This window comes from Labrus bergylta, chromosome 2 (genome assembly GCF_963930695.1).
Source record: "Labrus bergylta chromosome 2, fLabBer1.1, whole genome shotgun sequence".
Lineage (NCBI taxonomy): Eukaryota > Metazoa > Chordata > Actinopteri > Labriformes > Labridae > Labrus > Labrus bergylta.
In genome coordinates, this window is record NC_089196.1 from 2415914 (window position 1) to 2430162 (window position 14249).

Below are 14249 nucleotides of genomic sequence, written 5' to 3' on the forward strand. Positions count from 1 at the left end.
TGGGAAAATAATGCATCCAATTGTTTTCAATTGTTTATTGACGATGGCTGTTAAATACATTTCCCAAAAGTGATATTTTCCTCTCTTGTCTTTTCTCAAGATGTATTTTTGCATGTTTTGGTGTAGGCGTAGTAGTAATCATTTTGCAGGTAAGTAAATTTTACATTGAAACTTGATTATTAAAACTTAAAAATACAGCATATTATGAATAGATTTTATGTATAACATACAGAACAGCACCACTTAAAATGCAAAGTTTTACTGTTGTTCTACCAGTTTAAATTAGTTTTTTGTTTGATATTTCCCTGTTAATTTGACCATTTATTGATGCACAATAAGCAATTACTACATGTAAAAAATACAGGAAATAGTCTATTTATATACAACACCATTATACGAAATAAACACATTTTTTTGTAGACTTAACAGTTTTTTAATGTGAGTCAGCTGTGATTTCATTCACTGTAAATCAATTTACATATTTCGTCTGTAAAGTTATCTACTGTGCCACTGTATTTTTTACAGGAATTCTCTGGTAACCACAGCTGCCAGCGTTTTCCTGTAAAAACAACAGGTTTTTTTTTACACCTAGCTTGTGTCTCAAACAATATGGATCTGCTGAACTAATTTCCGCAAATCAAAAAACTTTCTCTCAAGCTCAACACTGGATTGCCTGCCTCAGCCACCTGTGAGCGTCTCTTCAGCTGTGCTAGACTCCTGTTCACTGCAAAGCGAGCAAGGATGAGCTCTACTAACTTTGAAAACCAGCTTCTGCTCAAACTAAACAGGAAGTTTAGTGAGTAATGTTCAAAAGAAGAAACTACAAATATAGGACCTTTAATTAAGAGATACAGCCACGTGGTTCATTTGACATGTTTTGTTTATCGACAGGAAGAGAATATTCTGTCATGTGTTGACATGTTTTATGTTGTTAATACACTTTATTTGTAAAGATTTCTCTTAATTAAAAACAACTTTGAGATTTAAATCCTCTCGTCCTTATTGCACTTCACTGGAGAGATCCGTTGTTAAAAAAAAAAGTAACTAAGTAACTTTTACTTAAAGTACATTTTTAACCAGCTACTTTTTACTTTTACTTGAGTATATTTTTAAACTGGTACTTTTACTTGTACTTAAGTAAAATTTCATCAAAGTAACAGTACTTTTACTTGAGTAGAATACTGTAGTACTCTTTACACCTCTGCAAACAGGAGATGCTCAATATACTAACGCACACCCTTATACATGATGTCAGCACCCACTGGAACTCCAGTTATGACATGCTGGAGAGGTACTTTATTGCTTTTTAATTGTAAAATACTTTATCTCATTCATTTTATTTATTTATTGGAGACTCTTTTTGTTGACGGTTGCAGCATAAATATATTTTACTTTGTGTTTTTTTTTTTTTTTTAAATGTTTAATTTAGACAAGACAATGTGTAAAAGGGAAGTTACTGTACCAAAAATATACGGAGCCAAATCTTCAAAACTGAGACCCATACCAAACCGTAATTTGTGTGTACAGTTACACCCCTACAGGTGAGTGTCTTAATAATTATAAATATGTAGCGACTAGATATTATAGCTGTTACTTTAGAATCAGGTTTTTAAGACACAACACAAACATTTATTTGAATATAACAATCTTTTTTTTTTTTTCCCCAAAATTTTGAAGTAAATGAGTTTCTCCTCCCTGGCCTCATCTCACCTATCTCTCTCTCTCTCTCCTCTGCCCTCTCTAGCAGCTCCAGGACGTCACCACTTCCTGATTCAGAGCCTCACCTGTCGCTGACTCCTTCACACAATCCAATACATATCAACAATGAGCTATGCACAAATTTAAATGTTAATGTCCATTTCAGAAGCCAGAAACAGCATGAGACGATACTAAAAGAAAACATGAAGTGTTATTTTTCATCTATTCGTTATCCAGGTTTACAGTTAAATACGAACCTTGTAGGTCTTCTTCAGGTCCTCCCACTTTTTTGACTCTTCAAAATGTAAAAACCCATATATTACACAAAAGACATACATTTATCAAAATCATTAATAACTAAACCAAGAACACATCACAATGAGAAACCTTTTCATAATATTTTCAGGAGTCTCAGTCGCGTCCTGCAGAAGCAGGAAGAGGTGGTCCCTTTCCCTCCTCAGCCGGGTCAGCTCGGCCACATCGTCGTCTGTCCCTGAACAGAATCAAATGCTAAATGGACTTAAGCTTCTATATATCTTTTCTAATCTTTTTGACTACTCAAAGCACTTTTACACCTCAGGTCACACCTACACATTCACACACTGATGGTAGAAGCTGCTGAGTAAACATGAACTAATCCATTCATAAGTCGCTGACAAAGCAGTGGGAGCAACTCAGGGTTAAGTGTCTTGCCCAAGGACACATCAACATGTGGCTGCAGGAACTGGGGATCAAACCACCAACCTTCCCGTTGAGAGACGACCGACTCTACCAACTGAGGTTTTTATTGGACTTTTATGGATTTATTTATTTTTTAAACTCCTGAACAAATGAGCTTTGTTTTACCTTTTTTTTAGTTCTGCAATTTGTTCATTTCCCTTTTTTTTTTTTAAATATTCAGAAAGGTGTCAACATGTCCACGTGTTGATTCACAGCGATGTTGGTAAAAAATAGCTCGGCCCCCCCTAGGAGGTCTCTTTGAACAAATCCGGCCCCCGACTCAATAGGATGTTGACACCCCTGTGTTAACATTTACACAGCACTAAAGTAAGCACTGTGATTATTAACCCTGTGTCATGATTTGGTCTTTGTATTTCCTATACCTGTGTTTCTTTGTCCTAGTGTGTATTCTTGGTAAATTGAGTTCTCTGTCTTTAGTGTTTCCAGTTATATTTCGTAGTGTATTTTTCCCTCTGTGAATCGTGCCTTTAGTGTTCCCCTTTTTATGTTTTTGTCTTAATGATTCATAGTTTAGTCTTTAGTGTTATTTTGTATCTTCACATCCTAGCGTTCTTTGTTCTAGTGTGTTTTTGTTACATTCTCGAGTTCTGTGTGTCTTTAGTGTTTCATGATTTATTTTGTATTGTCCTCAGTGTTTCTGGTCTTGTGTTTTCTCCCTGCCTTGATTGCCCTCATTGTCTTTACCTGTGTCATTAGTCTAACTTATGTTTGATTACCCCTGTGTCTATTTAGTCTCTGTGTTCCTTCCCTCGTGTTGTCAGATGTTCAGAGTTGTTTGTAAGTTCAGAGTAGTTGTCTGTCAATGTAAGAGTTTCTAGTGTTTCCTCGTTTTCCCTTTTTGGATTTTGTTCTTTTAAGTTTTTGTTTTGCATTTTGCCTCTAGCCTTTTTGTTAAAATAAATCGTTTCGGTTATTCTACACTTGGGTCCACCTTCCTTGTTTTCCCACATCCATGACACCCTGTGGATAGAGGAGGTGTAACAACACAAAACCACAGGTGATTGGACTCACACAACACAGTATTCTGTAGGAGAAAAAAAATGTCTTTACTTATAAGAAGCAGGCAAACAGAATCAACAAAGGGAAGAGCACAGTCGTAGTCAAAGAAACAGAAGAGATCGACGCCAAAATAGTAATTCACAAGAAGCAAAAAGGCTTAAAAGTTGAGTCAAGGGGTCAAAGATGAACACCGACAGAAGGAGGGGAAGCCACCGGGTAAATACTAAAGTGAGGGGGCGACGATGAGACGCAGCTGGAAACAATCAGGGCGAGGCAGACAATCACACATGAGGGCAGGAAGTGGAGCATCTGAAATGAGAGGAGAGGTTAGCAACTCAAAATAGAACGGGAGATAATACAAGACCTCCACCTCTGCTCTTTTTAAAGCGTGTCCAGATAACACTTGTGATGATTTGGCGCTTTACAAATAATTATTGATTTGTTTAAGTAGGAATTAAAACATACGCTAAGACACGACAGGAGGTTTGAATAGTGTTTAGGATAAGCTATTGTCCATTAGTCGATGACGTCTCACCCCGCTCAGTGCCTCAGCTGGTGCATCAGGTACCTGTAGCCTCTAATTATTATCCAGCTCATGGACCAGCTGATGATGAGAGTTACCAGCTGATGGCTGTTAAGGTGACACATTATCACAGTTTATTCAGCCGTTTGAAGCTCGTTTTGAACACAGCTGTGAATGAGAATGAATCCAACATCCACTTTCAGGCTCCACATGGAGGACCAATGTACGTTTTATTGAACAGTGTTTTATTACATTTATGCAAATGAGCAGCAAACATGCTTCACAAGGACTAGGTGTAACACTAAGGAGCGAACAGACTGAAGCTCCTGAGTATACTTGCTAAAGATTTATTTTGGGGCTTTTTGTGCCTTTTATTGTAGAGATGGAACAGTGGATAGAGCTGGAAATCAGGACGAGAGAGAGAGTGGGGATGACATGTGGGAAAGGAGCCACAGGCTGGATTTGAACCTGGGCCGCCTGTTTGGAGGACTTCAACTTCCATACATGAGACGCACAAATTAACCACTGTGCCACCAGCGCCCTGAGTATATGTTGCTTTAAACTACACGTATGCAAACACATGACATCAGCCCTGCGTATCCTGCGGTGCTTTGGAGCATTGGTTGTGCACGTCCACAAGATGCAAATATGCATGTAACCACTAGGAGCAGTGTATAGTTGTCATGGTGATGAGGGCGGATGTCACATCATTGGAGCCGCTACCGATGATGTGTCCGCAGCTACCTGCACGATGATGTGTCATTGCCGTTGCATAGCAACAAACATGCATGCCACAATAGCTGGCGACCGATCATCTATACTCTGGTTTTTTACGCCGTCTGATTTATGTGGTGCTCTCTCTAGAGGAATCCTTCAGTAACACGCATTTACATTCACGAAGCAGCCGGTTGTATATGTTCAAAAGCAAGAATATTTGAGCCCTGAGTTTCACTTAAACATGGAATGGCGTGCTCAATATGTTGGGTAATGTTTGGTAATAACAGGTGCGCCGTAGCGGGGACAAATAGAAGAATGAAAGTGGAGACCAGCTTACCTCTGTGTACTAGTGGAGTGGAAGGAAAACAACCTGCTATTAGAAATCTTTTGTTCCCTCCGCCATCAGGCTGACGTCCTTGTGTTCATATCATTCTTATCATGTTCCTTGATCTTTACCGATAAGTGGTTTATTCCTGTGAATCTGCTCCAGCGGCCTGTATGTTTGTACATTACTTGAATGCAGTCCACAATGTGACTGTGGAGCATCCTTGAATGTCTTGTTTCTGTATTTAGTGACTTATTTATCACTGTTGTTCTTGCGCTTTGCTTCTTGTCTGGCCCTTTTCTTTTTTTTTTTGATATCCTTTATTAATCCCTGAGGGAAAGTCGGTTTACACTCTGTTATTTTGGAGACATACTTCTCACACACATGCACAAACAGGACCTGTGTACAGAGCAGTTGGGGTTTCGGTGCCTTACTCAAGGGCACCTCGACAGTGCTCGGGAAGTGCCCTGGCACCTCTCCAGCTACCAGACCAACCTCACCGGGACTTGAGCCTCCGGTCCCTACGGACTGAGCTACTGCCGCCACCGCCTTGTGGGTGTCATTGCCCAAAGAGTCCACACAAGGTTATCAGCGTGCAAACACTCACCTTTGTCAAATACTGATTTGCTTGTTGTGTCTGATTAATCTCCTGCTGTTGTTTGTTTGTTTGTAAATGTATGCATCGTCTGGGTGGACTGTGGAATCGAATTGCCCTCTGGGATAAATAAAGTTGTCGAAGTCTATGAAGCTCAGGGGATCGATCACTGGCTTAAGGATTAAAAAAAGAAACAATCTAAAAAAGGATTGTCTTAAACAATCAGACAGAGACGTATGACTTGTGAATGGAGGATCTGTTTGATTCATTTGGAGCAGTTCTTGTAAACCATCATCATCATCATCATCATCATCTGTTTAGGGCAGTCAAACCACCCAGCAATGACGTGGGACTCACATTCACAGCATGTTAAATAAAGAACTTTATCTGAGCAGGTTATGATGATTCCATAATAGTGTAAATATCAAAACAAGATCTTGTGATTTTGCTGAATCTGAAGGTCAGACTACAGCTAGTCCATGTCCTGTTGCTGCAGAACTGTCTCTGTTAAGTTTCGATCTTTCAGACTACAAGAGGATCCAGAAGGATGAGTAGTCCGGTGTGTCAGACCCGTCATCAACACAGCAGCTGCAGACTCTTCCTTCTGGCGCTCCACTTTTTGTTCTTCTTCTCTGCCGTGGCACTCAGATTCTCCACCCCGTTCCAGTTTATAACGGACTGTCAAATAGGCAGGCCCCATGTCCACCTAGCGTCAGAAAAAAAACGCTAGGTGGACATTAACTGAGTAGAATGATTAAAATCACAATGCTGACATACAGAGACAGACAACCAGCCACACTCACATTCAGAATCAGCAGTTAACCTGACGAGAATGTCTTTGGACTGTGTGATTCATTTATTTTATCTATTTGTAAATTGTATTTCATTCAAACAAACAATAAAGTAAAAAAAAAACAAAAAAACATAAAATCTCAAATTTTGAAAGAAAGGAACAGAAAGAAGACTAATCTTATAACATCTGCCCCTCGTTCACAAAGCATTCATTAAAACAAAAAAAACACTTAAACACTTAAAAACACAGCCACTGGCAGCACCATCGTAGGTCCTCCTAAACAATTTATTTTACAACATACAAAGCATATCACAATACATCTCATTGACATATTTCCACATATTTCTTCAACAAACTGGCTTTAATTTTTCTTTTAAATATCATGTTTGATTTTGATTCTTTAGTTTCTCTGTTGAAATTGTTCCATAAACCGATTCCTTTTACAGTAAAACAACGTTCCCTCGATTTGGTTCTGAATCTCGGTTTATTAAAGATCTCGGTTCCTTTTAAATTATAACGGCTTTCCCTTTTTTCAAATTTGTTTTGGATGTTTTTTGGCAATGTTTTCTGATTAGCTTTAAACATAATTTGCAGAATACTGTAATCAACTAATTCATGAAATTTCAGCAACTTTAACTGAATGAAGAGTGGGTTTGATGGATCTCTATACCGACTTCTACTGATGATTCTTTAATGTGTGTGTGAAAATTTAATGGGTGAATGTTTTACACGTACTTCCCCATACTTCAACACAGTATGCGAGATATGGAAGAATCAATGAGTTATATAAAATGTACAATGCTTTATTATCTAATGAATCCTTCACTTTGTGTACCAGAGCAAGTGCTTTTGATATTTTTGTTTTTATATAATTTGTGACTTCCAGTTCAAATTTTCATCAATCATGACACCTAAGAACTTAATTTCCTTTACTCTTTAAATTTCCATACCTTCTACATTAATTGAAGCATCAATGCTTCCCTCTCTATTACTGAATATCATGAAATTAGTTTATTCAAGATTCAGTGATAATTTATTTATAATAAACCATTCTTTTATTTTCTTCAATTCATTTTTGACCACATCCAACATCTGTGATATGTTATTCCCAGAATAAAATAATGATGGTGGAGGCTGGGTGCCAGGGACGTCAGGTGGTAGTAGTTGCCCGATCACCTTGCTGAAGGTTAGGGGGAGCTACTGCCTCCTGGGCTTCTAACACAAGTGAGGCAACGACGCTGACCACTGCAGCCCAAAATCTACCCAAAGAATAAAGATGATCGTAATTGTCAGGGAGACTGCAAAGGAATTTCAATTTCAAAGGAATTTATTTTAAATTCATCAGAATATTCTAAAAAGTAGGGCAATGTTAGGTGAGAAAAGTTATTATCAGGACACATTATTATTTTTGTCAAGTTCAGGTGGATTAAAGGATATACTGTCGTTGACTGTAAGCCTGTGATCGTAGAGACTGCTGAGTAAAGAGTCCATCATAAGTAACTCATCCCATTCATACACATTCATACACTGCTGATAAAGCAGTGGGAGCAACTTGGGGGTTAAGAGTCTAGGACACATCGGACATGTGGCTGCAGGAGCTGATGCAGCCTTTTCTACAGACTTGTTGTGAATGTTGGCAAACTCTTCTTCTGTTCTGTTGTGGGCCGGCCTCTGCAAAACTCCATCTACAACTTCTTCTTTTCTGCAGTTCAATAAAAGCAGAGTGTTGTTTTGCTAAGTTTTGACAAAAGTAAAAATATTTGGAAAAAACTCACTACACAAATGTTTGACTTTGCACTTTCCACCAACAACAGATTAATGTGCCTGACAACGCACAGAGGAGGCCTTTGGATTCTTTCATGCAGTCTATTATAACGCCCACTCATATTTGCAGCCCCATCGTAACCTTCACCCTGAATGCTATATAGTTTTAGAGCATTTTCTTCAGGGTTGCCAGGTCTGTGTGACAAAACAAGCCCAATCAAAACGCTTCGTTTATATCCAAAATTAATATAAAAAATAGGTCCACTCAACCTGCGGATGCAAAAAAAATGAAAACTAGAAAGAAGCCCAATGCAAAGGGAAAACCGTGGACCTGGCAATGCTGATTTTCTTCCAGAATGGCCATCGCTGTTCTTAAGAGCATCTCAACTTTCAAATGCACATTTCACACCTGAATGGAGCGCTCCTTAATTTTCACTTAATGCACATATCTAAACACTAAAGGCACCTGTTCAATGTGTGAAACATTGTGAGAGAAATTTCTTCGAAAAACAGGAGAATTGCACGTTCTCTAAAGAAATACACACACACCGTAGAGACTACAGCCGACGGCGCATTAGAAAGAGGAAATAACTCTCCATGCCAGCAGGCGGCAGTAGTCTGTAATCGTCATTCCAAAAAGGGGGAAACCGGAAGAGGACAAGGAAGAACATGGCTAAATAAACCATTTTTGTGATACGAGAACACAATTTTCTAACCGCTGTTGCTCAACACTCGTAATATAGATACTTCAAATGGAGAATAATGTCTGATAAAAAGTTGAAAATGGCGCTGGCATTGTTAGCCCTTGGTCTTTTATTAGTAGAACAAGAATAGAAGAGGCGCTTCCGTATTTCTTCCCGTGCACTGGCTCTCCTGTTTAGCTTAGCTGAACAGCTACTCAGAGAGATTCCTAACCGAGCCGGCTCACACCAATTCAACACGTAGAATTGGCCGAAATAAAGGCCAACTGGGGCCGATGGGTAACGGCGAAGTTGGACACACCGCAAAGACTAGGGCAGCGACAGCTCACCGACACCCAACGGTCTCCTTGGTGCGTCAGGGCATTAAGTCCAAGTCACATGGAGACAGTCCAGGAAACAATTCAAAACACAACATGAAGTTTCCCTTACAACATCTTTGGTTTCATCCACTGATATGGACAGGATGTAACTTTTCTTTGATTGGATTTCTTGGACGGCACGTTTCACTCACTTGACCAAAGCTTTGATGGAATAAATCTGGGTCCTGTTTTAAAAGAGTTACACACTCAAAGGGTCTGTTCTGAGTTCCCTGCTTCTCTTTTATGGCATCATGTCATGCGTGCTAAACAACCTGACAAACTTTAAAAAAGTCCCTCGATTTTGTCTGGATTAGGTCTCATTGTCTCCTGTTTTACAAGGTAAAGAGTAATGGTTATCTAACAACGTTTCTCTCTTCTCCTCTCTCGTTTGCAGCTTACAACTCAAGATGAACTTTTTCAGAAGCAAAAACATTTTTCTTTTCTTAAATGTGTTCCACCTCACCATAGCACACATGTGAGACTCTGAGGCAATGTGCGCTTCAATCTTTTCCAAGACCACTCTCCACCAATGTACACCTTCAGTTTAACAGATATTGAGGCTCGAGTGTTTTTTATCATTTAAAAAAAAGCGGCAGCTGAAACAAAACACGGCATGAGCACTGGGAGAATGCTCTTACCATGGACTCTTCTCACACCTCTTCTCACATTCTCTGGAGATTGCAGTACTTGTTGGCAGGGTCAGATATTATCACATCTCTCTGGCTTTAGTCTTCTTTCCTGAGCTTCTGTTTCCCTGCACACTTTCTGACGCCTGAGGTTCAGTGTCTCTCTTCTTTCACTCCAGCCTCTGCCTCTGCCTCAGGTTGCCCATAGCAACGTCTGTAAAATGACCGATGTAAAATAACCAGACTTCTTATCACACATCGATATGATCATAGAGTTACTCCTGCATATTCTGTGATTAGAGCTGTGTCCATTGGTGGTTTTACTGTTAAACAAAGGGAGCAATCTTCCTGGGGTCTCATGTCCCAAGGGCGCTCAGGGTATTGGCGGTCGCCCAGGATGCCGCCCTCCAAGTGGACGTTGGCATGAGTGCTGAATGTTTTGATTCATCCCGTAATGGAATAGATCCGTATAAACATTTCAAATGAATGTGATAGTGAATTAGTTTTTTTTTTAATCACATGAAATACATAAAAAGTCTGGTTTGTGGCAGAAGAGCTCCTACTACACCAATAATGATCATATATATATATATATAGAAGTTACACCTAGAGACGTGTTAAACTATTAAGTTACTTTGAGTTGTGTTGCTCTTCTAACAGCGTGTCCTAACTGCACATGATGCGAGCGAGCGTCAGCAACAAAATCAGCCTGATTCTATTGTTTCCTATTTGAGTGTCTTAACTGCGACATGAAGAAGTGCGACGCCCCATTAACACTCGACAATTCTCATGCCCCATTCACTTTGTATTGGACAACAAGCAGGTAGGGCAAAGGATTATAGGATGCTTGGCGAGCAGGCGCAGAGACGGGACGCGAGAAAAGGGTTTGGGATGAAAGTTCTACTTCAGTTAACAATATTCAAATGAGTGTGATTTTGATTGGATAACCTGGATTCTCCCGTGATCGACAGGAAAGGCTATTTTCCCCGGCATCCAAAACAAAAACAACATGGCGGCTTTTTCATCATTTTAAAATATGTTTTCATACATAAATAATAATATCTTAAGCGGGCTCTGTGCACCCTCATCTGTCAACACCCACAGGCTGCGTATTTCGTGCGCAGCACAGTGCACAGCCGGACAGCTGGAGTGCCGTGAGAATCCAATCCAATCCAACTTTATTTGTTAAGCACTTTAAAACAACCACAGTTGACCAAAGTGCTGTACAGAAGAATAAATAAAATACGTAACAAGAGATAAAAGAAAACTACATGTGAAATACAGAATCAAGTTAAAAGACATAAAACATAAGTAAAAATGAATAGGCACGCTAGCGGGAGCAAATAGAGAGAGAAAAGGAGAGGGCCTAGAATTGAGCCCTGTGGGCTCAATTCTCGACTCCGCACGAGAGAGGAGCAGAGGAGGATAAAAAGTCACCAAGGCTGACACAGGAAGTTCGATCAGCCTTGTACGACCTGAACCAATCCAGTGCTATGCCCCTGATGCCCACCCAATGCTCCAAACGAGAGGTCAAGATATCATGATCCACAGGATCAAATGCAGCAGTTAAATCTAAAAGAACAAGGACAACACAGTCACCAGAGTCGGTAGCTAAAAATATATCATTAAAAACTCTTATAAGAGCTGATTCGGTGTTGTGCAGGGTTTTAAAACCTGATTGGAAAACCTCAAAAACATTATGCTCTTCCAGAAAGGCCATTAATTGATTGTGAAGTATCTTTTACAGGGCTTTAGAAAGAAAAGGCAGTTTGGAGATTGGCCTGAAATTAACAAGAACTGCAGAATCCAGACCAGGTTTTTTAATCAGAGGTTGCACTACTGCATGTTTAAACAGTTCAGGCACCACACCTGAGGACAGACTGCTATTAATGACTGCAATAACAGATGGTCCTATAGTGGGGAAAACCTCTTTAAATAGATGAGGAGGGACAGTATCATTTGGAGAACCTGAGGGCTTTAAATGACCAACAATCTCTTGTAAATAGGACAGTCACAGGCTCAAACTGGTCAAAGACAGCAGAGCAGGGGACAGAGATTGAGGGGTCATAAGCGGACAGTGAGATTTGGGCCCTAGCACAAGTAACCTTATCAATAAAAAGAAAGCTTTCACAAACAGCAGGAGAGGCCTCCATGCAGACAGTCTGCGGGGCATTAAGAACCGAATCAATAGTATTAAACAAAACACGAGGCTTGTGACAGTTTGACAGAATAATATCAGAGAAATGTCTTCTTTTAGCATCCTTCACAATTGTCTGATAATGACGCCAACAGTCCCTTAACATTTGAAATGACACCTGCAGTTTGTCCTTTTTCCACTTGAGCTCAGCTCTACGGCACTCGCGTCTAACAGCATGAGTCGTGTCGTTTAGCCAAGGCTCAGATTTAGTTTTGGGCTGCCTGGTTTTTAATGGGGCCACAGTGTCTAAAACAGTTTGGCAGGTTGAGTGAAACCATGAGCTAAGCTCCTCCGTATTACACACAGACTCGGGTATGACACAGTTTGGATTAAAAGCGGCAGAGAACTGAACAGCAGTGGAAGGGTTAATAATACGACAGCGCCAAGGAGCAGCGGGAGTTTTAACTGTATTGCAGGCAACAACAGCATCAAATAATACAGGCATATGGTCAGAAAACACTGCATCACAAATCTCGAGGTTAGAAACAGGCAAACCATATGATAAGAAGAGATCAAGTGTGTGTCCATGTTCTTGTGTGGGACCAGACACAGACCGCACAAGATTAAAAGAATCAATGAGGTTCAAAAAGTCTTTTGCCATTGGCTTATCAGGACAACACACATAAACATTAAAATCCCCAACAATAAGAACATGGTCATATTTAGGCATGATTTCTGCCAGGAAGTCAGAAAAGTCATTTTAAAAGTCCTTATTGTACTTGGGAGGCCGATAGACCACAGCACATAGCACTGTGAGAGCGACCCAGCTCAAATAAGCTCAATTCAAAGCTGGTGAAAGAGGATGACAGCAATAGCTGCTTACATTTATAATGACTCTTATAGACAGTCGCTATTCCTCCTCCTCAATCATGGGGTACAAGTTCAGTGAAAGAGCTGGACTCACCAACAATCAGCCACGTCTCAGTCACACAGAGGAACTCCAGTCCTCGGGATGTGAAGAAATCCTCTAAGACAAAAGTCTTGTTCGCTAGCGATCTAGCATTTACCAGGCCAATCCTGGCAGGAACCGGCCGGGCCGATACATTAGCTGTCCGGGGAGCCCGACACAGAGGCCGCAAGTTGAGTTGATTCACCCGGCGGGGACGGGGAGAGCAGGGGCCACGGGGCTGACACACCTTTCTCAGGCCGACGACAGGTATCAGCCAGGTGTCGACAGGGTCCAGTGAGCCCCGGTCAATAGAGAGACTATGCATCGCTCCAAATTCAGTCCAATAAGGCGCCAGACTGGCCTTCAACCTTACCAGCGGACCGCTGCATTTTCCCCGGCAACAGAGGTGCTTACGCCGAGGAGGAGGAGCCGGGGCGTAACAAAGGTGAGCCGGGACCCTTGCCAGGAGCGGGGGCAAAGATCCACGTCCACCATGATCCAATTTTACTAGATCTTCAGCAGAAAGTCTAAGATCCAGCACTGTTTGGCGATCATACACCAGTAGAGAGTCAACAGCCAGAGCAAATGGCAGTGAGACAAATGGCATAAACACACACAGCACTGGTGCCATCTTGTGTGAGAAGTCTTACCCCCAATTCACACATACTGTGCGTGCCGCGGTCCGTCAGCGCCGCGCACTACGTTGTACTTAGCTGTCACTCTAGTGAATCATTGTGTTTACACAGGGCGTGCTGCGGTCCGTCTCCGGCACGTGCCACCGACGGCACTGCGCTCTGCTCCGTTTCAAAAACGCAGTGAGTCTATTTTCGCCGGAGTACACTGCAGGCACACGTAAAGCTGGACAGAATATGACAGCCCGGACAGGAAGTCAGACAAGGAAACGCACAGAACATCCGGTCAATTTCAAAATAAAACACAATATACGGACTCACGATCGTATTTTTCATCACTTTATCAACATTACGTCAAAACAGGATCCGAATTAACAACAATGCATCCTCAGAAAGACAAAGCAACATGTTGTTTGCATGTTTTTCTTTTGATGTGGATTTCCTTGTTGTTGATATGTTTGATGATGAAGAAATTCGCCGTTGAGACTGACTTGCTTTCAAAGAGTATAATTTTATTTAAGCAAAAAACAGAGTCACTGGTCACGTCTGACCAGGAGGATCAAGAAGCCAATAATGATCTCTCCTGAACATACAGAGACAATCGCCTATATGCATCTAAACATCTGCTTTTCGTCATAAAAACATCATGTAACACATCCATATATGGCAATACTCCTACACAACACCTCA